We start from the raw sequence: 25,878 nt of genomic DNA, 5'->3' as shown, positions 1-25,878 counted from the left end.
TTTTTGGATATTCTTCCCTAAATAGGAATTATTATGTTGCAATGATGGGATCTGTGGGCTTCTGTTATTTATACATGTAATTTACATTTGTTTCTGGTTGAAGAATAAGCAGTAGATGGTAGTGTACCGCAATTGCTGGAATTTGTACGTGGTGCTTGTGTACTGATGTCAATTGCTTGGCGTTCTAGCCACTCTGGACATTAAAATATGATGCAAGCTTGCTTTTGTTTATCTTTATATGATGCAAGCTTCTATTTGTTGCTTGCTGATTCATTTCTCTTTATATGATGCAAGCTTGCTTTTTAGCGTTCCAGCCACTGTGGACATTAAATTATGATGCAAGCTTGCTTTTGTTTATCTTTATATGATGCAAGCTTCTATTTGTTGCTTGTTGATTCGTTTCTCTTTATATGATGCAAGCTTGTTTTCTCCGAGTCGACATAGAATGGTAGATCAATTCATTCCAGCCATTGTGGACATATGATGCACATGTTTTGGTATAACAATCATTGGTGTCAACCTTTTTCTTGCTATTAATAATTGATAGTGCATATTTACTCCTATTGCTAAATTCGGACTGGTGATATCTTTGTGGCAAGAAGATAATGGCAATATTTTAAAGCACTGGTTACTGATAAGAACACATATATTCCAAGTTTCAGTTAACTTGCTTTGATTTTCTTATGTATAATTTCTATTTCTCAAGAGAGTTCTTTATAATTATAATTGGTTACAGAAGTTTCAGTGCTTATAGATGGATAGAATATAGGTTTACTGATAGACTATGCTTTCTATTATTTGTTGAAGTGATATATGATTGTTGGCTGAATAGTATTAAGTGTTCATAGAAGGTCATCGCTTCATCCGCGGATACCGTTTATCATGTATAAATCACTTCAATCTCTTAGAGGTGTTTTTCGGTCTGATTTGTTTGTGTAAGTTTTGATGTACCTTTTTCTTTCCTTTAATGGCAATATTTTAAAGCACTGGTTACTGATAAGAACACATATATTCCAAGTTTCAGTTAACTTGCTTTGATTTTCTTATGTATAATTTCTATTTCTCAAGAGAGTTCTTTATAATTATAATTGGTTACAGAAGTTTCAGTGCTTATAGATGGATAGAATATAGGTTTATCGATAGACTATGCTTTCTATTATTTGTTGAAGTGATATATGATTGTTAGCTGAATAGTATTAAGTGTTCATAGAAGGTCATCGCTTCATCTCACGGATACCGTTTATCATGTATAAATCACTTCAATCTCTTAGAGGTGTTTTTCGGTCTGATTTGTTTGTGTAAGTTTTGATGTACCTTTTTCTTTCCTTTAATGGCAATATTTTAAAGCACTGGTTGGTTACTGATAAGAACACATATATTCCAAGTTTCAGTTAACTTGCTTTGATTTTCTTATGTATAATTTCTATTTCTCAAGAGAGTTCTTTATAATTATAATTGGTTACAGAAGTTTCAGTGCTTATAGATGGATAGAATATAGGTTTACTGATAGACTATGCTTTCTATTATCCGTTGAAGTGATATATGATTGTTAGCTGAATAGTATTAAGTGTTCATAGTAGGTCATCGCTTCATCCGCGGATACCGTTTATCATGTATAAATCACTTCAATCTCTTAGAGGTGTTTTTCGGTCTGATTTGTTTGTGTAAGTTTTGATCTACCTTTTTCTTTCCTTTTTGTTGGTAATTCGTTGGCTGAGATCTGCACTGGCTTTGAAGAAGTGTCTTTTTCAGTATGATTTGTTTGTGGAAGTTTCAAAAAATGTGCACAAATATAATGGGGTACTGTGAGCTGGGAGAAGAAAAGGAAAGGTACAAACCGGCCTTTTTTCTGGACGGCTTACAGATTGAGAGTGGGGTGCTCTTTTTATTTCCAATCTCATTTGTTATGGAGCCCTTCGTTTTCTTTTTTCTATTTCTCTCGTTGAGATCCGTACTGACTGAAGGTTACCATGTTCTTTTGGCAGTGCACAAGTCTCTCTCATGTTCTTCACGCGAGTATACATATCCATGGGATTGTGATTTATTTTATTTGCAGAGCATTTAAGCTGCCAAATATTGTGTTCATTTGATATGATTATACTGATGCAAGGACATTAATTATTATCTTTTGTTCATGTATGTTTGATTGAAGCTACTGAAGTTGCTTCATGGTTAATGGATAAATGATTAAAAAGGACAGCCCAGTACATGAAGTTACTCAACCTGACCTTTGTTCATGTTCCAGAGCTCTAATTGCATGTTGCTACTGGATTTACAACTCCCGAGTGAACTATTTTGTCCCCTCGGCTGGCTTAGTTCTCGGTGAGCATATCTGATTTCTAGCTTGGCCTGTGAGGAATCGACTTACAAGGTATTTCCCTACTTTTCTTCAAATCAGACCATTGTTGATTTCTTTTACAACCCAGTTGGTTTAGATTAATTGCCACAAAATGAACTTGGACGCAAGTCATACATGTTTGGACCTCCTTTCTGTCTTGATTCTCAAATATTTTTCACTGAACGGATATCTAAATTCAGTTTGCCATTGCTTCATTCTGACATGCATAGTGGTATATGTTTCTTGGGTATGTCTTATGTTGCTCGTACACTCACAACATTGCGCCAAAAGGGAAGTTCATTGCATTTGTGTCCGGCTAAGCAAAGGCTGATAGTCCAGGAGATGAGCTGTTTTATGATATGTATGACATACAGACCAGTCAGTGAACTGTTTTATGATATGTATGACATACAGACCAGTCAATGAGCTATCTCTTGATAATTGCTTTGTCTCAACTGTAAGTTTCCGCTTTATGAGAATGTAGCGTTTAGGTCTCATACTGTAAATGTTCATGGCAGTTTTATTCTTTGCCGTGTTATGTTGCTACTACTCGCTTTGAGAAAACTGTCACAGAAGTTCTGAATATGTATACGTTCCACGTAATTAGGTGACAACTTGTTGATATCTCCTTCAAGACTGTACCTCAGAACAACACGTAAGATTGGTATAATAACTAAATAATAATGATGGATTCTATTTGTACCTACCTACTAGGAAAAATCTGATCGTTCTATATAATAGTTCCGTCTGTTTTAACTAAATTTCATTTCATTAGCTATACTCACTGGATCTTTGTGATTCCTTTCTCATGATCCAGTGCACTAACTAAATATCAATTTGATCCAGTGCCATGGAGTTCTGTTGTCGGTGACTGGTGTCTGCTGAACCATGTGATAAGACAAGGCATCGCTCATGTCCTGGTCTTGCTCCTTTTTCGGTAGGATTTGAATCTTCCTTTGTCTAAATCCATTCAAACTGGTCTTTTTCTGTTACATATGGTACTGTGAGTTATCGAATGTCATGATTTTTTTGTCTCCATCCAAATATAGTAGCACAATATCCATGTAAGTAATGTAATTGGCCATGTTGCCAAGAAATTAGAACTACTGTATTTTTTGTTATTTTGAATCTTTGGAGAGATGAAAGATAATGTATCTAAGCTGTTAGGCTCTTCATATGAGAAATTAATCTTTGACCTATTTCTCAGTTCTCAGTAGAGAGATTGGACTTTATAACTTAATAATACACTTCACGTTACGAGGGACCAACTATCTTTGTTTCTTCATAATCAGTAATGCAAGATAATTCTCTTAGGTGGTCCTTTCTTAGATGTACTCGCAAGTCCTAAAGGATTTTGGTGAGGTTCCTGCAAATTTTGATGCATTAGATAAATCAAAGGAGACACAGTGCCACCAAAGCATGAATCTATGTAAATATGCAGGCATTTCAAAGTAGAGACAGAGCACCATGTTTCACAAGCAATCAAGATTCATTGGAAATTATTAAATTACTCCTATTTGTATTTGACATATATACTGAAGAATATCTATATTTTAATGACGTGTTATCAGAGGAATGTACTTTAGCATAAGTTCAGCTCTACAAGATTATTCAGTTTTAATAAAACGTGAGATGATTTCAGGTGCTTCTGAGTCCGCTGAGCTTGGGAGACATGGTCAATGCCAGGTGCGCAAGCATGTTGGTAAGATCTTTGTTTTAATTTCTTGTAATTTGTTCGTTTTGGCAGTCCCTTATTTTCTATTAGATTTTTGTTTTCCGTGCTAGCTTTGAGGTTCAAAGTAAAGAAGAAGCTCTAGTTGTTGTTCATGTTGTGCCTTTGCTTCAATAGCTCCTCATAATGCTGAAGATAAGTATAATAAAAATAGAGTATGGGCTTCATGGGGTCAGGTGGACCGGTAATGGACACCACTATTTCGGATGTTAGCAGTGTCTAAAAATAGCTAGAGCTCAGGTCTCTTATCCTTTAACAAACCAGAGTCCACTTGGAGATGCTAAATATATCATTTTGGGACTATTTGAGCAGTGAAAAATGTGGTCATGTTGACTATTTGCATTGTTTTAGCATATTCCTTTGTCTATAGAATTACATATTATAGTGGTTAGAACAGGACTTTTGGTTTAGATACACATGTTACTGTCAGTTTTATGCTGGGCTAAAGGGACACCTTCACAAACCATCTCCTTAAGTTGATGGATATAGTTGTTTGTTTGCCTGCTTGAAGATTTGCTTAGCCCTTTCGGTATGTTTGATACAGATGGTTACCATCCAGGATCATCGGCAAACGTCAAGGAGTATAGAAGTGTTATTTGGACTCACCAAAAAAGATATGTCCCTTCAACTATTATTGTATGTTGCTCCAGCCTTTTGTTAACCGGTCAATCCAGAGGCACAAGAGTTTGGGCCATTCACAGTGATGTAATGCTATAACATAGGTGTTGATCTAGAAGCGGATGATTAGCAAATTCCGGCAGAATCGTTCCAGAAGGGTTTCAAATTTTCCATTATAAATTTGAGAACATTTTCAGAGAATGCACACATAAGTACCATCACTACAGTTCTATAATGTACCTATGGTAGTACTATCCTTAAGTAATGTTTTTGTACCTATGCTATTGCTGGCCTACTTTATTTATGTATAAATTAGTTTGTACCTGCTGCCACTACTATTCACTGAGTAAGAAAAATGGTTGAATGTATATGTATAAAATCGACATCTCGTTCCGTTACTTTGCTTGATAAATGTTTGCTATTCTATTTAATATTTCTTTTGCCTCTATCAAATAAATGTTCTTTAGTTTGCTTAATATATGTTCAATCCAGACCCGTAACAACAAGGATGTTGGGTGGGTCCAATGGGTCGGAAGAGGAAGAGGAAGACATAGAAGAAGTGGAAGGAACCATTGAATGGGTTAGAGGGAGTAGCCAAAGGAGCGCAAAGGGGCTGTCAACGACATTTTCTCCAGTGCCGTCGGATTCTAATGGAGCTCAGCCAGCCCTCCGTTTACCATAGCGGTGGCAGCGTCGGCGAGAGGGGCCGCTCCAATCCTATAATAAACCGATCCTTATGGTTTAAATTCTTACTTGATAATGCCATTTGCGCGATAGCGCAACGGGTCATCTAGTAAGAGATAAAGTGCATAAGCACATATTCAATACCACAATAGTTTTTAAGGCTATTTTGTCCCATGAGCTATATATTGCAAGGCGAATGATGGAATTTTAAAGGTAGCACTCAAGCAATTTACTTTGGAATGGCGGAGAAATACCATGTAGTAGGTAGGTATGGTGGACACAAATGGCATAGTGGTTGGCTCAAGGATTTTGGATGCATGAGAAGTATTCCCTCTCGATACAAGGTTTAGGCTAGCAAGGTTTATTTGAAACAAACACAAGGATGAACCGGTGCAGCAAAACTCACATAAAAGACATATTGTAAACATTATAAGACTCTACACCGTCTTCCTTGTTGTTCAAAACTCAATACTAGAAATTATCTAGACTTTAGAGAGACCAAATATGCAAACCAAATTTTAGCAAGCTCTATGTATTTCTTCATTAATAGGTGCAAAGTATATGATGCAAGAGCTTAAACATGAGCACAACAATTTCCAAGTATCAAATTATCCAAGACATTTTAGAGCTACTACATGTAGCATTTCCCGATTCCAACCATATAACAATTTAACGAAGAAGATTCAACCTTCGCCGTGAATACTATGAGTAAAGCCTAAGGACATATTTGTCCATATGCAACAGCGGAGCGTGTCTCTCTCCCACACAATGAATGCTAGGATCCATTTTATTCAAACAAAAACAAAAAAACAAACCGATGCTCCAAGCAAAGCACATAAGATGTGACTGAATAAAAATATAGTTTCAGGGGAGGAACCTGATGATGTTGTCGATGAAGAAGGGGATGCCTTGGGCATCCCCAAGCTTAGACGCTTGAGTCTTCTTAAAATATGCAGGGGTGAACCACCGGGGCATCCCCAAGCTTAGAGCTTTCACTCCTCTTGATCATAGTATATCATACTCCTCTCTTGACCCTTGAAAACTTCCTTCACACCAAACTTCAAGCAAACTCATTAGAGGGTTAGTGCACAATCAAAAATTCACATGTTCAGATGTGACACAATCATTTTTAACACTTCTGGACATTGCACAAAGCTACTGGAAATTAATGGATCAAAGAAATTCATCCAACATAGCAAAAGAGGCAATGCGAAATAAAAGGCAGAATCTATCAAAAACAGAACAGTTCGTAAAGACGAATTTGGAAGGGGCACTTAACTTGCTCAAACGGAAAAACTCAAAACTAATGAAAGTTGCGTACATATCTGAGGATCACGCACGTAAATTTGCAGATTTTTTTGATTTTTTTACAGAGACTTCTGCGCGAATTCGTGACAGACAGCAATGCTATTTCTGTGCAGCAATCCAAATCTAGCATCAACTTTACCATAGAGACTTTACTTGGCACAAAAACATGATAAGGAGAGGTTGCTACAGTAGTAAACAACTTCCAAGACTCAAATATAAAACAAAGTACTCGTAGTAAAAACATGGGTTGTCTCCCATAAGCGCTTTTCTTTAACGCCTTTCGGCTAGGCGCAGAAAGTGTATATCAAGTGTTATCAAGAGATGAAGCATCAACATCATAATTTGTTCTAATAATAGAATCAAAAGGTAACTTCATTCTCTTTCTAGGGAAGTGTTCCATACCTTTCTTGAGAGGAAATTGATATTTAATATTACCTTCCTTCATATCAATAGTAGCACCAACGAGTTCGAAGAAAAGGTCTTCCCAATATAATGGGACAAGATGCATTGCATTCAATATCCAAGACAACAAAATCAACGGGGACAAGGTTATTGTTAACCATAATACGAACATTATCAACTCTCCCCAAAGGTTTCTTTTTAGCATTATCAGCGAGATTAACATCCAAATAACAATTTTTCAATGGTGGCAAGTCAAGCATATCATAGACTTTCTTAGACATAACAGAAATACTTGCACCAAGATCACATAAAGCATTACAATCAAAATCATTGACCTTCATCTTAATGATGGGCTCCCAACCATCTTCTAACTTTCTAGGAATAGAGGTTTCAAGTTTTAGTTTCTCTTCTCTAGCTTTTATGAGAGCATTTGTAATATGTTTTGTAAAGGCCAAATTTATAGCACTAGCGTTGGGACTCTTAGCAAGTTTTTGTAAGAACTTTATAACTTCAGAGATGTGGCAATCATCAAAATCTAAATCATTATGAGCTACAGCAATGGGATCATCATCCCCAATGTTGGAAAAAATTTCAGCAGTTTTATCACAGTGCAGTTTCAGCAGCTTTAGCAATTTCAGAGCAGTTTTGTACGCTTTGCACTAGGAGTAGAAACATTGCCAACACCAATTCTTTCACCATTATTAGTAGGAGGTGCAGCAACATGTGGAGCATTAACATTACTAGTGGTGGTAATAGTCTAAACTTTAGCTACATTATTCTCTTTAGCTAGTTTTTCATTTTCTTCTCTATCCCACCTAGCACGCAATTCAGCCATTAATCTTATATTCTCATTAATCCTAACTTGGATGGTATTTGCTGTAGTAGTAATCTTATTATCAATATCCTCAGGTTTAGCAGCCATTTTATTAATTAAAGAAGATTGTGACGCAGACATGTATGAGATTCGGTTTTCAACATTTGCAAGTTTAGTTTGCAACCCAGAAATCTCCATATTCAGATTTTCAAGTTGATTTCCTATATTCTTCAACAAGGTAGATTGTTCATTCATAGTTTTAGTAAACAATTTATTTTGCTCATATTGTGATTGCATAAAGCTCTTGGTGGATCTTTCAATTTCTAACATCTTTTCCTCATTAAGTGAAACATATCTACCATAAGAGTTACCGTTAGCAGGATATGGCCTAGAATTATTGTAATTGTTATTTTTAATGAAATTCACATCAACATGTTCTTTTTGAGCAACCAATGAAGCTAACGGAACATTATTTGGATCAACATTAGATCTACCATTCACAAGCATAGACATAATCACATCAATCTTATCACTCAAGGAGGAGGTTTCTTCAACAAAATTTACCTTCTTACCTTGTGGAGCTCTTTCCGTGTGCCATTCAGAGTAATTGATCATCATATCATCAAGAATCTTTGTAGCCGCCCCCAAAGTGATGGACATAAAGGTACCTCCAACAGACTGAATCCAATAGGTTCCGCGAAGAAAAATTTAGTCCCGCATAGAAGGTTTGGATGATCATCCAAGTAGTCGGTCCATGGGTTGGGCAATTCTTTACCAAAGATTTCATTCTCTCCCATGCTTGAGCAACATGTTCATTATCTAATTGTTTAAAATTCATTATGCTACTTCTCAAAGATATAATTTTAGCGGGAGGATAATATCTACTAATAAAAGCATCCTTACATTTAGTCCATGAATCAATACTATTCTTAGGCAAAGATAGCAACCAATCTTTAGCTCTTCCTCTTAATGAGAAAGGAAACAATTTCAATTTTATAATATCACCATCTACATCCTTATACTTTTGCATTTCACAAAGTTTGACAAAATTATTAAGATGGGCAGCAGCATCATCAGAACTAACACCAGAAAATTGCTCTCTCATAACAAGATTCAGTAAAGCAGGTTTAATTTCAAAGAATTCTGCTGTAGTAGCAGGTGGACCAATAGGTGTGCATAGGAAATCATTATTATTTGTGTTTGTGAAGTCACACAACTTAGTGTTTTCAGGAGTATTCATTTTAGCAGTAGTAAATAAAGCAAACTAGATAAAGTATATGTAAGTAACTAATTTTTTTGTGTTTTCGATATAGAGTGCAAGACAGTAAATAAAGTAAAGCTAGCAACTAATTTTTGTGTGTTTTGATATGATGCAGCAAACAAAGTAGTAAATAAAATAAAGCAAGACAAAAACAAAGTAAAGAGATTGGATTGTGGAGACTCCCCTTGCAGCGTGTCTTGATCTCCCCGGCAACGGCGCAGAAAAAATGCTTGATGGCGTGTACAGCACACGTCCGTTGGGAACCCCAAGAGGAAGGTATGATGCGCACAGTAGAAAGTTTTCCCTCAGAAAGAAACCAAGGTTTATCGAACCAGGAGGAGCCAAGAAGCACGTTGAAGGTTGATGGCGGCGGGATGTAGTGCGGCGCAACACCAGGGATTCCGGTGCCAACGTGGAACCTGCACAACACAACCAAAGTACTTTGCCCCAACGAAACGAGTGAGGTTGTCAATCTCACCGGCTTGCTGTAACAAAGGATTAACCGTATTGTGTGGAAGATGATTGTTTGCAGTAAAACAGTAAAGAACAATTGCGATAGATTGTATTTGATGTAAAGAATAGGACCGGGGTCCACAGTTCACTAGAGGTGTCTCTCCCATAAGATAAATAGCATGTTAGGTGAACAAATTACAGTCGGGCAATTGACAAATAGAGAGGGCATGACAATGCACATACATGATATGATAAGTATTGTGAGATTTAATTGGGCATTACGACAAAGTACATAGACCGCTATCCAACATGCATCTATGCCTAAAAAGTCCACCTTCAGAGTTATCATCCGAACCCCTTCCGACATTAAGTTGCAAACAACAGACAATTGCATTAAGTATGGTGCGTAATGTAATCAATAACTACATCCTTGGACATAGCATCAATGTTTTATCCCTAGTGGCAACAGCACATCCACAACCTTAGAACTTTCCGTCACCGTCCCGCATTTAATGGAGGCATGAACCCACTATCGAGCATAAATACTCCCTCTTGGAGTTAAGAGCAAAAACTTGGCCAGAGCCTCTACTAATAACGGAGAGCATGCAAGATCATAAACAACACATAGGTAATAGATTGATAATCACCATAACATAGTATTCTCTATCCATCGGATCCCGACAAACACAACATATAGAATTACAGATAGATGATCTTGATCATGTTAGGCAGCTCACAAGATCCGACAATGAAGCACATAAGGAGAAGACAACCATCTAGCTACTGCTATGGACCCATAGTCCAGGGGTGAACTACTCACTCATCGCTCCGGAGGCGATCATGGCGATGAAGAGTCCTCCGGGAGATGATTCCCCTCTCCGGCAGGGGTGCCGGAGGCGATCTCCTGAATCCCCCGAGATGGGATTGGCGGCGGCGGCGTCTCTGGAAGGTTTTCCGTATCGTGGCTCTCGGTACTGGGGGTTTCGCGACGGAGGCTTTAAGTAGGCAGAAGGGCAACGCGGGGGGCCACAGGAGGGCCCCACACGCTAGGCTGGCGCAGCCAGGGCTTGGGCCGCGCCGCCCTAATGTGTCGGCGCCTCGTTGCCCCACTTCGTTTCCTCTTCGGTCTTCTGGAAGCTTCGTGTAAAAATAGGCCCCTGGGCGTTGATTTCGTCCAATTCCGAGAAAATTTCCTTACTAGGATTTCTGAAACCAAAAACAGCAGAAAACGAAGAATCGGCTCTTCGGCATCTTGTTAATAGGTTAGTGCCGGAAAATGCATAAATACAACATATAATGTGTATAAAACATGTAGATATCATCAATAATGTGGCATGGAACATAAGAAATTATCGATACGTTGGAGACGTATCAGGCCTCCACCTAGCTTGCCCTTCTGGCTCCGTAGTTCTTCTGAGAAAATAAGACCTTTTGCATAAATTCCGAGGATTTTCCTGAAAGTTGAATTTCTACACAAAAACGAGACACCAGAGCAATTTTGCTGAAAACAGCGTTAGTCCGTGTTAGTTGTATCCAAAATACACAAATTAGAGGCAAAACAATAGCAAAAGTGTTCGGGAAAGTAGATATGTTTTGGACGTATCACACATCTTTGAGACAAGCTGGCCTTTTGATGCACAGGATTGCCTTGATTTTCTCCGGGTTAACTTCAATGCCCCTATTAGAGACGATGAAGCCAAGGAGTTTTCCGGCTGGAACGCCAAAGACGCACTTCAGCGGATTCAACATCATCTTGTACCGTCGGAGATTCTCAAAGTTTTCTGTGAGATCGCTGATCAAGTCAGATCCTTTCCGGGTCATGACCGCGATGTCGTCGACGTAGGCGTGTACGTTCCGGCCAATTTGGTCCTTTAGGCACCGCTGCATCGTACGTTGGTAGGTGGCACCTGCGTTTTTCAAGCCAAAGGGCATGGTGACATAGCAGTAAGTGCCAAAGGGGGTGATGAACGAGGTCGCCTTTTGGTCGGACTTCTTCATCTGGATCTGATGATACCCGGAATATGCGTCAAGAAAACACAGAAGTTCCGCCCTTGCCGTCGAATCAATGACTTGGTCAATGCGCGGCAAGGGGAACGGATCCTTCGGACAATGCTTGTTCAAGCCGGAGTAATCGATGCACATTCTTAGTATTTCAGTGTTCTTTTTGGGTACAAGGACGGGATTTGCGACCCAATCAGTATGGATAACTTCTATTACAAAACCTGCCTCTAGTAACTTTGCTAATTCCATTCCTATGGCGCGGCGCTTCTTATCTCCGAAGCGTCGCATAGCTTGCTTCACCGGTTTAGCCCCCGGGTTTATGTTGAGGTAGTGCTCGGCGAGTTCCCTTGGTACTCCGGACATGTCAGAAGGCTGCCATGCGAAGATATCCATGTTAGCGCGGAGGAACTCGACGAGCGCGTCTTCCTATTTGGAGTCCATGTTGGCTCCGACCGAGACCTGCTTGGTTTCGTCCCCTTCCTTGAAGTTGACTTTCTTGGTCTCTATCGCGGCCTTGAAGGAGTTTTTTTCTGTTCGGAGATCTGTTTCTTGGTGGTGTGCATTTCAGTCGGATCCACCGCGGCTCTGTAGCCTTTCAGCTCCTCTCCAGATATCACAGACTCTGCGCAGGCGGCTTCGCCCAACTTGCATTCATGAGCCTTTTTGTAGTCTCCGGATACGGTAATCATACCATTGGGACCCGGAATCTTGAGCTTGTTGTAGATGTAGCACGCTCTTGCGTGAAACTTGTGGTAGGTGGGCCTGCCGAAAATGACATGGTAGGAGCTCTTGAAGGGCACGACCTCAAACGTGATCATCTCTTGGCGAAAGTTATTTGCGTCGCCGAAGGCCACGGGAAGTCTGATGCTGCCCAAGGAATTTGCCTTTTTACCCGGAACCACACCATGGAATTCAGTGGTGCTGTGCTTTAGCTGTTCCTTGGTAAGGTTCATCCGCTCCAAATTTTCCAGGTACATGATGTTCAAGCTGGCTCCGCCGTCCATAAGGCACTTGGAGAAATCATACCCGTCGATGCGGGGACTTACAACCAAGGCATAGCACTCTTTCGGAATGACAGTAGGATGATCCTTCCTATCAAACGTACACGGAGTTTCCGACCACCTGACATACTGCGGCACAGCGGGAACTGTGGCGTTCAGGATCCGGAGAGCTGATTTGCTTGCACGGAGTTGGAGTTCCAAGGAAGGTGTGGTACGCGCCCGCACTCTTTTTATCGAAGGGGTTGGGTTTAGCTGCGGATCCGGCTTTGGGATCCGGCGAAGCATCATCCTCGTCCATCGCCTCGGAACTGTCTTCCTCTTTGTCCTTGTTCTTGCCCTTGCCTCCTTTGCCGCGTGGGCGGTGCTTCCGGGCTCGCTTGTATCCTGCTTCTGGGTCAGCTTTAAGATCGTTGACCCACTTGCAATTGCGTTTAGTGCGAGTGGACTTCCCCGTAGCTGGATCCAGGTGGGCCAGGCAGGGCATGTCTTTGTACTCCTCGTATGTTTGGGGGGCGCGGGTTCCGGCAGCGGTGACCTCGTCACCACGTTGCTGGCCCCTGCCGGCTCCGCCTCCGCGGCCGCGGCCTCTTCCGCCACCCTGACCTCCGCGCTGGAAAGCCATGGCGACCATCTCGGATCCGCCACTCTTTTGGTCATCAGGTGGATTCTTCCGCTTAGTGCCACTGGTGTTACCGTTATCACGGTTCTTCTTTTGCTGATGCAGGGGAATTGCTGTGGCTGCGAGATCTCCGCCTGCGTCATCATCGGCGGCAGTATGATCGCTGGCAATGGAGATCATGTCATCCAAAGTCAGTTTGTTTGCGTTAGCCAAGCAAGTGAGCTTGTGCCGCAGCAATCCTCCCCTCTGCAGTCCTCCTATAAAGGCGTGCATAGCCGTGGTGTGATCGACATTTTCACATTCGTTCCTTGTTGCTAGCCATCGGGTGAGGAAGTTCCTTGATGTTTCACCCTTCTTCTGGATACATGCCTGTAGGTCGCTTGTCGTGGTAGGTCTCTTGTAGGTGCCCCTGAAGTGTTTCTCGAAGGCGTTCTTCAGGTCAAACCAGCAAAAGATGGAGTTCTTCTCGAGGTCACTGAGCCAGATCCGGGCTGGACCTACAAGGTACAGCTGAAGCATGCGGCAGGCAATATTAGGGGTTCCTCCGGCAAAGGTTACTGCATTATAGTAATCCTCAATCCAGGTATCCGGCCTTTCCGTGCCATCATATGTCTTCAGGTTTCCGGGTAGCTTGAGATTCATCCTTGGCGTTGGTTCCTCTCAAATCATCCTGCCAAAGCACTTTGGGCCTATGTAGTCAGTTCTGTATTCATTGAGACGTTCCCGCGCGTCACGCGAGCCGTGGCGGGGGGATTTTGAGCGAGAGCGAGATCTCCGGCCGCCGCCTCCGCCTCCACCTCCGCCTCCACCGCTAGGTGGTGGTGAGGGAGATCTGCGAGGGGGCCGATGTGACCTCTTGCTTCCGCCATCCGACTCTCCTCGCCCTTCGCGGTGCTGACTCCGCCTTCGGTGGCTGCCTTCACCATGGTGCTGGCTGCCCTCGCCGTTCCGGCTTCGGCGCGGCTCCGGCTCACAGTCCTCATTCCGACTCCTCCTGGGCTCGGGTTCTCGATCATTGTTCCGGCTTCGGCGGGGTTCCGGCGTACGCTCTCTGTTCCTTGGAGGCGGCACGTTGTCGCGGATGTTGATTCCACCTGGACCATGAGGCCTGGTGTTTCCGGCTGGACTACGGCAGCGAGGAGGTGGAGGACGCGAGTATCCGTTGGGCGGAGGTGAGGGGTTCCGGTACTTGTCCCTGCTTCGGATCTGACGGAGGCGTTTTTGATGGTACGGGGATCGGATTTGGGTGTTCCCTTGCTTTTCTTCTGCGCTCCGTGGATCCGGTGCGCGATTCATCGTCGGGATGGCGATTGACGTGGGCGTCCTTCTGCGTGGTAGAGACACAGTGATCCGGATTGGATTCCAACCTGCGCGAAGTATCTGCCTTGCTTTGCTGCTTCATTGCTGAGGCAACGAGCGTACGAACATAGTCGATGTCAATCTCCTCGTCCTTCTTTTTCAGGAGTTCCGCAGCCTTCTTCATGTTATCCTTTGGAGTTGCGAGCGGCTGCTGCTCCACAGGGGTTGCAAAGTTGATCCTGCGGGGAGGGATCGCTTCTCTGACGATTCTATCAGCCTCCGCCTGTGCGTAGGTCATTTTCACCTCCCACTCTTTCCTCATCTGCTTGACGTGCTCGAGTGTTTTAGTGACTTCGCGATCCTGTCTTTCAAAGCGATCCATCAAGTTTGCAGCTTCTGCCCTCTCATCCAATATTGCAGCTGCAGTATTGGCGAACTTCTTGGCTGTGGCCAGCATCTCCTTTCTCGTGGCCTCTAAAGCCTCCGGATCTGCGGCGTCGCCAGGGGTTATCGGTTTGTTGAGGACGTCAGACTTCGCCACTAAATCCATGCGTGCTTGCGCGACTATCTCCTCTGGGGACAGGAAATCCTCCTGCGGACGTTCCCGATCTAACGGAGATCCTGCATTGGACGGTCCTAGGTCGGAGGTGGTGTTTTCATCTTCGCGTTCCTGCTGATCCAGCGGTGCCACGGTTGCGAGGACCTGCATAGGCTGGGCGGATTCGACTTCAGGCTGTTCACCGTATCCGAATTCCTTCACCTTGCGATCGAACTCATCAGTATCCATGGAGGGGGTATCCCCTGAAACTGGGCTGAGGTTGCCCAGGATCGATTCTTCACCCGGATCGTTGCTTTCTCCGACAGCTTCTTGCTGATCCGGAGCAACGTTATTTTCCGGTTCCTCAACCTGCACGGGGTCAGCTCCGCCTAACTGAGGGGCGGTTCCGGCGGTATGGGCTATGAAGTGCACGAAATGACACCTTTGCTTCTCTAACACCTGGGAGACCCAGGCGGATCTGCATTGGTCTTCCACCTTTATTTCCTGCTCAGGGGCGAATTGGGTGGGTCTTGATTTTTCCAGATCCAAGGCGGAATCTTCCTTAGGAAATTCCTGCGACTCAGATCGGATCTTCGCGACTGCGTCCTGCTCAGCGGCGGTCGCGTCAGCGTTACTTACCAGTGCGTTCCCGTCGGAATCGACGGTCTCGCCGATGAAGATGTGTATCCCGCCAATCGGGATGATGGAGAGCTTGACGGGGTTTGTCTTAGCCGGAACACAGCACTCATCCTCAGGGACGATCGGGAAGTTTCCGGCGTACTTGACGCGCCCCACGGCGATGGTGTCGCCGATGCCTCCGAAGGTAGAGCCCTCCCGGTTCCGGCCTCCAGACGCCGCAGGCCCCACGGTGGGCGCCAACTGTCGTTGCCTATTCGACGGTACTCCAGAGGAGGGATCCTCATGGAGGGGAGAAGAAGTAGGGGCCATAGGGCGGAGAGTCCTCGGGACGGCGGTACGCGATTTACCCAGCTTCGGACCACCTGCACGATGGCAAGGCCTACCGCTGCTTGTCCGGAATTATCTGGGCGCTTTCGCGTTGTTACAATGAGTTGTGATTGTGCCTCTAGGGCTCCCGGGATCCGGCTTATATAGGCGCACGGATCTAGGGTTTACATGGAGAGTCCTAGCCGGATTACAGGTTGCCTAACTACGGTTCAATATCTTGCCGTGTACGTCAAGGATCCGCCTTCCATCTACGTCGTACTGGATCCGGGTTCCTGATGGGCCTCCACGGATCCAACTTCCTCCGAAGGTCGGTTGGGATCCGGCTTCCCTCTCCTGGGCTGGACTTCATCCTTCTGGATCAACAGCAACTGGGCCGCCCGATGGGCCACATGCCACATCACCATCTATGTGCCACCCGGGCTTGCCGGATCTAGGCACTGTCGATGGTACACCCATGAAGTATACCCACAACAACATCAATAGTCAATTTACAGCTAGCATGTACTACCTCCAATTCAAGGAATAAGGCGTCATCGTGTTACGTGTTTTTTGTTTCACCAAGAATTACTTCAAATATATAAAGATTGTTGGTATGAAATTAGCATCATTAGAAAGTGCTTTTCAATACGAATTCAACAATAATAACTACATATAATATAATCAAGAATGTGTTGCTCAATTTTTATGGTCAAAGTTCGTTTTAGAATACACGTCTGCCTTATTCCTTGGGACGGAGGTAGTACAATAGTAAGCTATAAAAGTGTAGTATTTTTATGATACATGATCCACTTTTTGGTCTCACATAGTGCCTAGAAGCACGTGCTAGAGCTGGCTGTATAAGAGCCCACTTTCATTCTCTCTCATAATTTTTCTTCGGAATTCCTACATTACAGCTAGCTGTTTTACAATTGATGTACAGTCACTTTTCAGACCGTCGGATGTCTTTTCGGTGTCGCGAATCTCCGCACTTCTCAGCTTCCCTTATTTTACTTTTGTGCTCGTAGGACTGCGTCAACGCAGCATTTTTGGGTCTTTTTTTTTAATCTCTGAAGCCGCTCTGTCGTTTTCACTCTGCATCGGGAGAGCAGGGGTGAGCTAGCAGAGGCTGCCATGGCGGATTGGTCGCCACCGACCTCGCAGCCGGCGCAACCGGCGACAGATGGAGCAGTGCTTGGCGGGCCGGCACCACCGTCGACGAAGAGAGTGGTGACTCCGCTGCCGGCGCGGCCGGCGTCGATGAGCGCCGTGCATCGCGAGCTTGCTCGACCTGCGGTGGAGAGAATAGCCATTCGCGAGCGTGGAGGGTCCACCTCTTGCTAGACTGGTACTCCTCTGCCTTCTCCCTCGGTTCCTGTGTGCTCTGATTTCATTTACCATTTAGCTGATCTGCATGAGGGACTGGGGGTTGATTTGGACGGTATCGCCGGTGCCCGGCGGTGCTGTCGTTGCTAGAAATCAGTGCCTTGTTTTCCACGGTGGAATACCTCTTTGTTCAAGGGAGCGCAGTGGTTGTTGTTTGGGAATTGGGAGCTCTAATGTTCGATTTAGGCGTTTTTGTTCTTATTTTGGTTTAGTCTTCATTATGTTTGTTGTGTGACTTTCCTCTAAGTTTTTGTGTGCAAGATTGTTTAATTATATTAGGATTATATTGATTTCAGGGTATGTTATTCTAACCATCAGACCATATATTTCATGTTTGTGTGCTCACTGGTTGTATTTTTTTTAGTTCTGATCCTGTTCTGTGAGCTTCCTCTATGCTTTAGTTTCAATTTGGTGCCTAAAGATGCTTGATTATAGTAGGGTTTAGTTGATTTCAGGTTATGATGTTCTAACTGTTGGAACAGATTTCATAGTTCGCGTGGGGATTCGCTTCATGGGTAGGCGATAGTTTTGGCTTCTGCTGGTTTGTGTGTCTGAGTGTCATGTTCTAGATAAGAACATGAACTTGTTTTCTTGTTCTACATCTCACTTGTCTCTACATTTTTGTTCGTTATGTTAGATTGGCAAGGTCGGTAGTTGATTCCATGGAGATATTTGACATGATCGGAATGATAAATTTAAGGTTGTGTTTTGGGTTGGTATGTTCCATTCAAAGTTGTCGATTCACTAATGTTCTGCTTACAAATGCTAGTTGCGTTGACAAAACAACTATCTCGATAACTGGACAATGGTGATTCTGCCTTTTGGGTACGACCCTGTTCCTTTGTGACTTAGTCAGGCACAATCAGAATTATAAATAGTTGGGAAATTTTTGCTACTTTTATCTGGAATCATTTGCTTTCACCCAGCAAGCTATATATGTGAGATTATGTGAAGTTGGTTGTGCTAATATTGTGGGGAGTGAATTCCACTTTTTACCCTCTACTTATGCATTTGTGACACTAATTACCCCATTTAGTGGAACTTTTACAAAAATAGCTCATCTAGGACACTCTAAATATGGTTTTACCCGAGTTTAGCATTTTCCTTGTTTTTGATAGATAGGATAGGTGTGTTTCATCGATGTGGTGCACTAGAATTTGTAAAGATCGGACGGCGTCGTCGACAATTATATCTAGACTTCTCTTTTCCAATTGTTACACTCTTCGTCCTAGTACCAATATTTTTGAGTGCCGGTTATCACCCCACACCTTGCCCAATGCATACACACTGGAAAATGAGGATCCAAATATTCTAAAATGCGCAATCTAGACAATTTTGTACTCAATGGGGTAATTAGTGTCACAAATGCATAAATAGAGGGTAAAAAGTGGAATTCACTCTATTGTGGGCCATGTTACGAAGAGGTGATGAAGGTGTAGCTTGGATTTTTGTTGTTGAAACATATGGACATGCTCATGATAGCTATTCTTTTGGCCAGTTTGACTTTGAGATTTAAACTAAGAAAATCGAAAAAAATATTTGTTCTGTTTGCCTTCTAGGAGTAGTAGTTTGGTTTGGAAAATACTTAAGGTTGTAGAGACATGCCTTTGAGTGGTCTGTTTGAAGGTTCTTTCTAGTGCAGCATGCATGTCGCTGTTGTTTTTTACTTCGGTATTACGTCAAGGTCTCATTCAGATGTTGGTACTGCCTATTGGAATCTTGTGATATTTTGTGATGACATGGACTTCACTAATCCGAATGATATTCTGTTGGCGGCATATTATGTTTGTCTTTTGCTTCATTACTTTAGTGCTTTCAGATCTTGATCATCTTCTTTCATTACTTCATTATTTGCTTCTTCTTTTCTCAGTATTTTAGTGTATAAGGTATTCTCATTTGTATCTTGCTTGATTGACTCAGTCATTCATTACTTTAGTCTTTCAGATATTGATTACTTGCTTTCCTTACTTCATTTTTTGCTTATTATATTCTCTTATATGCATCACCATTTAAGTATTTAAGTTACTTTTGAGTTCTGCTCAGTCCCCATCAGTTTGTTTTGCTCAGTCCAAGCAGTTTTTCTCATTATCCCATTCTTTATTTTTTCACTGTCACTTTGTATTTATCAGTGTTCATTTCAATAGTTTAGCTTTTTCATTTTATCATTCCATCTCCGGCCTTTCAGATTATTTCTTCAGTCCTTCCTTATCTTGTTTCTCAGTTAATTTATTTAGTATCTAAATTCTCCAGGTTTTGTTTTTCAGTTTTATCAGTTCTCTTAGTTGCCTGCTAGTCTGCTCATTGATGTTATCTTTTTCATTTTCTCTATTTTCCTGTCCGTTATGTTCATTCTTTCATTTGTTAGTTCAGTCCCTCGGTCTTTAACTTTTGCAGTGCCTTAGTTTCTTAGTTAGCCTCTATTTTTCAGCTATTAGTCCCTCTTTCTTTCGTTAGTTAGTTTGTCATTTCTTCAGTATTTCAGTATTGCAATCTTTCATTCCATCGGTGCTCAATTTTTAGTCTTTCGGTCCATCTTAATTAGTTCATTAAATATTTATTTGATCAGGCTTCTCTCAGTCTATCTTACCAGCTCAGTCAAGTATTCGTTCAGTCCATCTTACTTACCTGAGTCATGCAATCTCTTAGTCTATCTTATTAGTTCAGTCTTGTAATCTTTTCAGTCAATCTTCATTTTCTCAGTCTTGCATTCTCTTAGTCCATCTTATTTGCTTAGTATGTTAGCCTTCCATTAAATCTTAACCATATTCAAGAATTTACTTTCATCATTTCCTCTTTTTATGTTTCTTCATTTATTCAGATATCCATTCATTTTCTCTGTTTTCAGCTTGTCATCTTTGAACTTTTTTTCTCTTTTATTTTTCTTTGTGACTTTAGTCTCTGCAATATTTTTTGGGGGGGTCGGGATGGGTAACTCCGCCCATGATACACTTAAGCTATGCTTAAGTTTGATAATCGGTTTCAAGCCTGGGAAAAGGAGGAGGGGCCACTTTTTGATTTTATCTTTTACTATGTAGTTGTCTTTTAGAACATTTTTCTACCACCATTTTTCTCACTCAGTGTTTCTTCATTTTGTCAATGCATCAGAGAAATAAAATGGAAAATGAGTACTACACTTGCTATGATGGAGGTTAAGTTTTAGAATTGGATGGAACAATTTATTTGTTTCCAGAAGGAGGGTGGATTTGATGATGATGTTCTATAGGATTGTTTATCGTCATGTAAAGATATCATTACATCTGGCTACACTAGTTTGTATCTGCTAATACCTTGATCTGACACCCTTCATGGTACAGATTACAAAAAGTTCACTATCCTACCTGGAACTACAGAATTTTCCCAATTCCAAGTAAGTTATCTCCCTGAACTTGTTCATCCTTCTTTCTCTCCGGTTCTGCCTGTCGTTGCCTATTCGACGGTACCTCGGAGGAGGGATCCTCACGAGGGGGAGAAGAAGTAGGGGCCATAGGGCGGAGTGCTCTCGGGACGGTGGTACGCGATTTACCCAGCTTTGGAACACCTGCACGAGGACAGGGCCTACTGCTGCTTGTCTGGAATTATCTGGGCGCTTTCGCGTTGTTACAATGAGTTGTGATCGTGCCTCTAGGACTCCCAGGATCCGGCTTATAAAGACGCACGGATCTAGGGTTTACATGGAGAGTCCTAGCCGGATTACAGGTTTGCCTAACTACGGTACAATGTCTTGCCGTGTACGTCAAGGATCCACCCTTCCATCTATGTAACCCGGATCCGGATCCTTACTGGGCCTTCATAGATCCGGGTTCCTCCACAAGGTCGGTCGGATCCGGCTCCTCGCTCCCCGGGCCGGACATCTTCCGTCGGGATCAACAAGAACCGGGCCGCCCGATGGGCCACATGCCTCATCACCATCTGTGGGCCACCCGGGCTTGCCGGATCTAGGCACTGTCGATGGTACACCCATGAAGTATACCCACAACAGTAGCCCCCAGAGTTCTCCGAGTTTCACCTGCTGTTTCCGCCTCGCTAGTCCACCATGGTCTCCGACAATATGGGTAACGCGGAGAAGCTTGAAGAACTCCAACTTCACATTTTCTTCTTTTCCCAACTTTCAGTCGGAAAATGCTCCCATTCTGCGGAACTTCATCCATCGACGATTCGAAATACGTTTCCGGGTTACTTCCCTGCTTGCGAATGAGAACCAACTTATCTTCACGCAATTACCCGGAATCTTAAAAGACTCAGACGGTTCCGCCAATTCTGGCGCCATTTTCGCGCGATTTGTGCGGTAACTTATCTCTAGCCATTTTACCGTTAGGGTTTGGGACACGCGTCTCGCATCCAACGGCGCGACGCTTGCGTTCCGACCACAGGATGCGGAGCACGAATCTCGTCCCCCCGGCCTATAAATATCCACCGTCAACCCTAATTTCTCATTCACCCCCCCTTCTCACCTCTCTACGCAGCGCCGCTCGCGAGCTCCTTGATACGTCTCCGACGTATCGATAATTTCTTATGTTCCATGCCACATTATTGATGATATCTACATGTTATATGCACATTTTATGTCATATTTATGCGTTTTCTGGAACTAACCTATTGACGAGATGCCGAAGGGCCAGCTGTCGTTTTCTGCTGTTTTTGGTTTCGTAAATCCTAGTAAAGAAATATTCTTGGAATTGGACGAAATCAACGCCCGTGGTTCCTATTTTGCCCGGAAGCATCCAGAACACACGAGAACCGCCAGAGAGGGGGCACAGGCCCACCAAACCATAGGCCGGCACGGCCTAGGGGTGGCCCGCGCCCCCCTATAGTGTCGGCGCCCCTTCGACCTTCCGGACGCCGCCTCTTCGCCTATATAAAGCCCCTCGACCTAAAACCTCGATACGAAAAAGCCACGGTACGAGAAACCTTCCAGAGCCGCCGCCATCGCGAAGCCAAGATCTGGGGGACAGGAGTCTCTGTTCCGGCACGCCGCCGGGACGGGGAAGTGCCCCCGGAAGGCTCCTCCATCGACACCACCGCCATCTCCATCAACGCTGCTGTCTCCCATGGGGAGGGAGTAGTTCTCCATCGAGGCTCGGGGCTGTACCGGTAGCTATGTGGTTCATCTCTCTCCTATGTACTTCAATACAATAATCTCATGAGCTGCCTTACATGATTGAGATTCATATGATGATGCTTGTAATCTAGATGTCATTATGCTAGTCAAGTGGGTTTTACTTATGTGATCTCCGGAGACTCCTTGTCCCACGTGTGTAAAGGTGACAGTGTGTGCACCGTGTGGGTCTCTTAGGCTATATTTCACGGAATACTTATTCACCGTTATGAATGGCATAGTGAAGTGCTTATTTATATCCCTTTATGATTGCAATGTGTTTTGTATCACAATTTATCTATGTGCTACTCTAGTGATGTTATTAAAGTAGTTTTATTCCTCCTGCACGGTGTAATGGTGACAATGTGTGCATCCGTATTAGTACTTGGCGTAGGCTATGATTATGATCTCTTGTAGATTATGAAGTTAACTATTGCTATGATGGTATTGATGTGATCTATTCCTCCTACATGGTGTGAAGGTGACAGTGTGCATGCTATGTTAGTACTTGGTTTAGTTGTGTTGATCTGTCATGCACTCTAAGGTTATTTAAATATGAACATTGAATATTGTGGAGCTTGTTAACTCCGACATTGAGGGTTCGTGTAATCCTACGCAATTAGTGGTGTTCATCATCCAACAAGAGAGTGTAGAGTATGCATTTATCTATTCTCGTTATGTGATCAAAGTTGAGAGTATCCACTAGTGAAAGTCTAATCCCTAGGCCTTGTTCCTAAATATCGCTATCGCTGCTTGTTTACTGTTTTACTGCGTTACTACTGCTGCGTTACTACTGCTTGTTTACTGTCCTGGGCAAAGCACTTTTCTGGTGTCGTTGCCACTGCTCATATATATTCATACCACCTGTATTTCACTATCTCTTCGCCGAACTAGTGCACCTATTAGGTGTGTTGGGGACACAAGAGACTTCTTGCTTTGTGGTTGCAGGGTTGCATGAGAGGGATATCTTTGACCTCTTCCTCCCCGAGTTCGATAAACCTTGGGTGATCCACTTAAGGGAAAACTTGCTGCTGTCCTACAAACCTCTGCTCTTGGAGGCCCAACACTGTCTACAGGAAAAGGAGGGGGGCGTAGACATCAAGCTATTTTCTGGCGTCGTTGCCAGGGAGGAAAGGTAAAAGGCACTCATACTTCGGTCCCAGGTACTAAGTACTTTTCTGGCGCAATTGTGTTTGTGCTCGAAGCTATTTCCTTTAGATCCTGCAATTGAAACTTTTTGTTTCTTGTTTACACTAGTTAGGCATAATGGAAAACAACAAAAATATGAGAGATCTTTATGAACTTTATCTTGAATTAGGACATGATGTGTTTGAAGAGAGAATTAGAAAAACCCATGGAACTTTATATGCATACTAATGGGAATGTTATTAATATGAATGCTTTGAACACTATTGTTGCTAAGGCTATGGAAAATTCTAAGCTTGGGGAAGCTGGTTTTGATGAGCTTGATCTTTTTAGTCCCCCAAGAATTGAGGAGAAAATTTACTTTGATGATACTTTGCCTCCTATTTATGATGATTATAATGATAGTAGTCTTTTGTTACCACCTGTTATGGAGGATGAATTTGATTATGATTACAATATGCCTCCTATATTTGATGATGAGAATAATAATGATAGCTACTTTGTTGAATTTGCTCCCACTAGTACTAATAAAATTGATTATGCTTATGTGGAGAGTAATAATTTTATGCATGAGACTCATGATAAGAATGCTTTATGTGATGGTTATATTGTTGAGTTTTCTCATGACACTACTGAAAGTTATTATGAGAGAGGAAAATATGGTGGTAGAAATTTTCATGTTACTAAAACACCTCTCTATATGCTTAAAATCTTGAAGTTGAGCTTGTCTAGTTTTTCTATGCTTGTTGCATTATGCTTCTTGAATTTGTTTATTTACAAGATTCCTTTGCATAGGAAGCATGTTAGACTTAAATGTGTTTTGAATTTGCCTCTTGATGCTCTCTTTTTCTTCAACTACTATTTCTTGCGAGTGCATCATTAAAACTGCTGAGCCCATCTTAATGGCTATAAAGAAAGAACTTCTTGGGAGATAACCCATGTGTTATTTTACTACAGTACTTTGTTTTATATTTGTGTCTTGGAAGTTGTTTACTACTGTAGCAACCTCTCCTTATCTTAGTTTAGTGTTTTGTTGTGCCAAGTAAAGTCGTTGATAGTAAGGTTCATACTAGATTTGGATTACTGCGAAGAAACAGATTTCTTTGCTGTCACGAATCTGGGCAAAATTCTCTGTCGGTAACTCAGAAAATTATGCCAATTTACGTGAGTGATCCTCAGATATGTACGCAACTTTCATTCAATTTGAGCATTTTCATTTGAGCAAGTCTGGTGCCCTTTTAAAATTCGTCTTTACGAACTGTTCTGTTTTGACAGATTCTGCCTTTTATTTCGCATTGCCTCTTTTGCTATGTGGGATGGATTTCTTTGTTCCATTAACTTTCAGAAGCTTTGTGCAATGTCCAGAAGTGTTAAGAATGATTGTGTTATCTCTGAACATGTGAATTTTTGATTATGCACTAACCCTCTAATGAGTTTGTTTTAAGTTTGGTGTGGAGGAAGTTTTCAAGGGTCAAGAGAGGAGGATGATATACTATGATCAAGAAGAGTGAAAAGTCTAAGCTTGGGGATGCCCCCGTGGTTCATCCCTGCATATTTCAAGAAGACCCAATCCTCTAAGCTTCCCCAAGGCATCCCCTTCTTCATCGACAACTTATCAGGTTTCTTCTCTTGAAACTATATTTTTATTCGGTCACATCTTATGTACTTTACTTGGAGCGTCTGTATGTTTCTTGTTTTTGTTTTTGTTTGAATAAATGCTTGTGTGGGAGAGAGACACGCTCCGCTGGTTCGTATGAACACATGTGTTCGTAGCTTTTAATGTTCATGGCGAAGGTTGAAACTGCTTCGTTAATTGTTATATGGTTGGATTGGAAAATGATACATGTAGTAATTGCTATAATGTCTTGGATAATGTGATACTTGGCAATTGTTGTGCTCATGTTTAAGCTCTTGCATCATATGCTTTGCACCCATTAATGAAGAAATACATAGAGCATGCTAAAATTTGGTTTGCATATTTGGTCTCTCTAAAGTCTAGATAATTTCTAGTATTGAGTTTGAACAACAAGGAAGACGGTGTAGAGTCTTATAATGTTTTCAATATGTCTTTTATGTGAGTTTTGCTGCACCGGTTCATCCTTGTGTTTGTTTCAAATAGCCTTGCTAGCCTAAACCTTGTATCGAGAGGGAATACTTCTCATGCATCCAAATACTTGAGCCAACTACTATGCCATTTGTGTCCACCATACCTACCTACTACATGGTATTTCTCCGCCATTC

General features: G+C 42.4%; 1 long non-coding RNA gene across 1 annotated transcript; it reads left to right on the top strand.

Annotated features, from left to right (window-relative positions):
- Positions 1 to 2,361: 2,361 nt before the first annotated feature.
- Positions 2,362 to 4,711, top strand: LOC124671017. The gene is made up of 3 exons (XR_006992669.1): positions 2,362 to 3,275; positions 3,981 to 4,040; positions 4,615 to 4,711. It is a non-coding gene; the product is annotated as an uncharacterized LOC124671017 (long non-coding RNA).
- The last annotated feature ends 21,167 nt before the right edge of the window (positions 4,712 to 25,878 follow it).

The sequence above is a fragment of the Lolium rigidum genome, chromosome 1 (genome assembly GCF_022539505.1).
Source record: "Lolium rigidum isolate FL_2022 chromosome 1, APGP_CSIRO_Lrig_0.1, whole genome shotgun sequence".
Classification (NCBI taxonomy): Eukaryota; Viridiplantae; Streptophyta; class Magnoliopsida; order Poales; family Poaceae; genus Lolium; species Lolium rigidum.
Note: the sequence above shows the minus strand (reverse complement) of the source record. Positions and strands in the feature narration are given on the sequence as shown.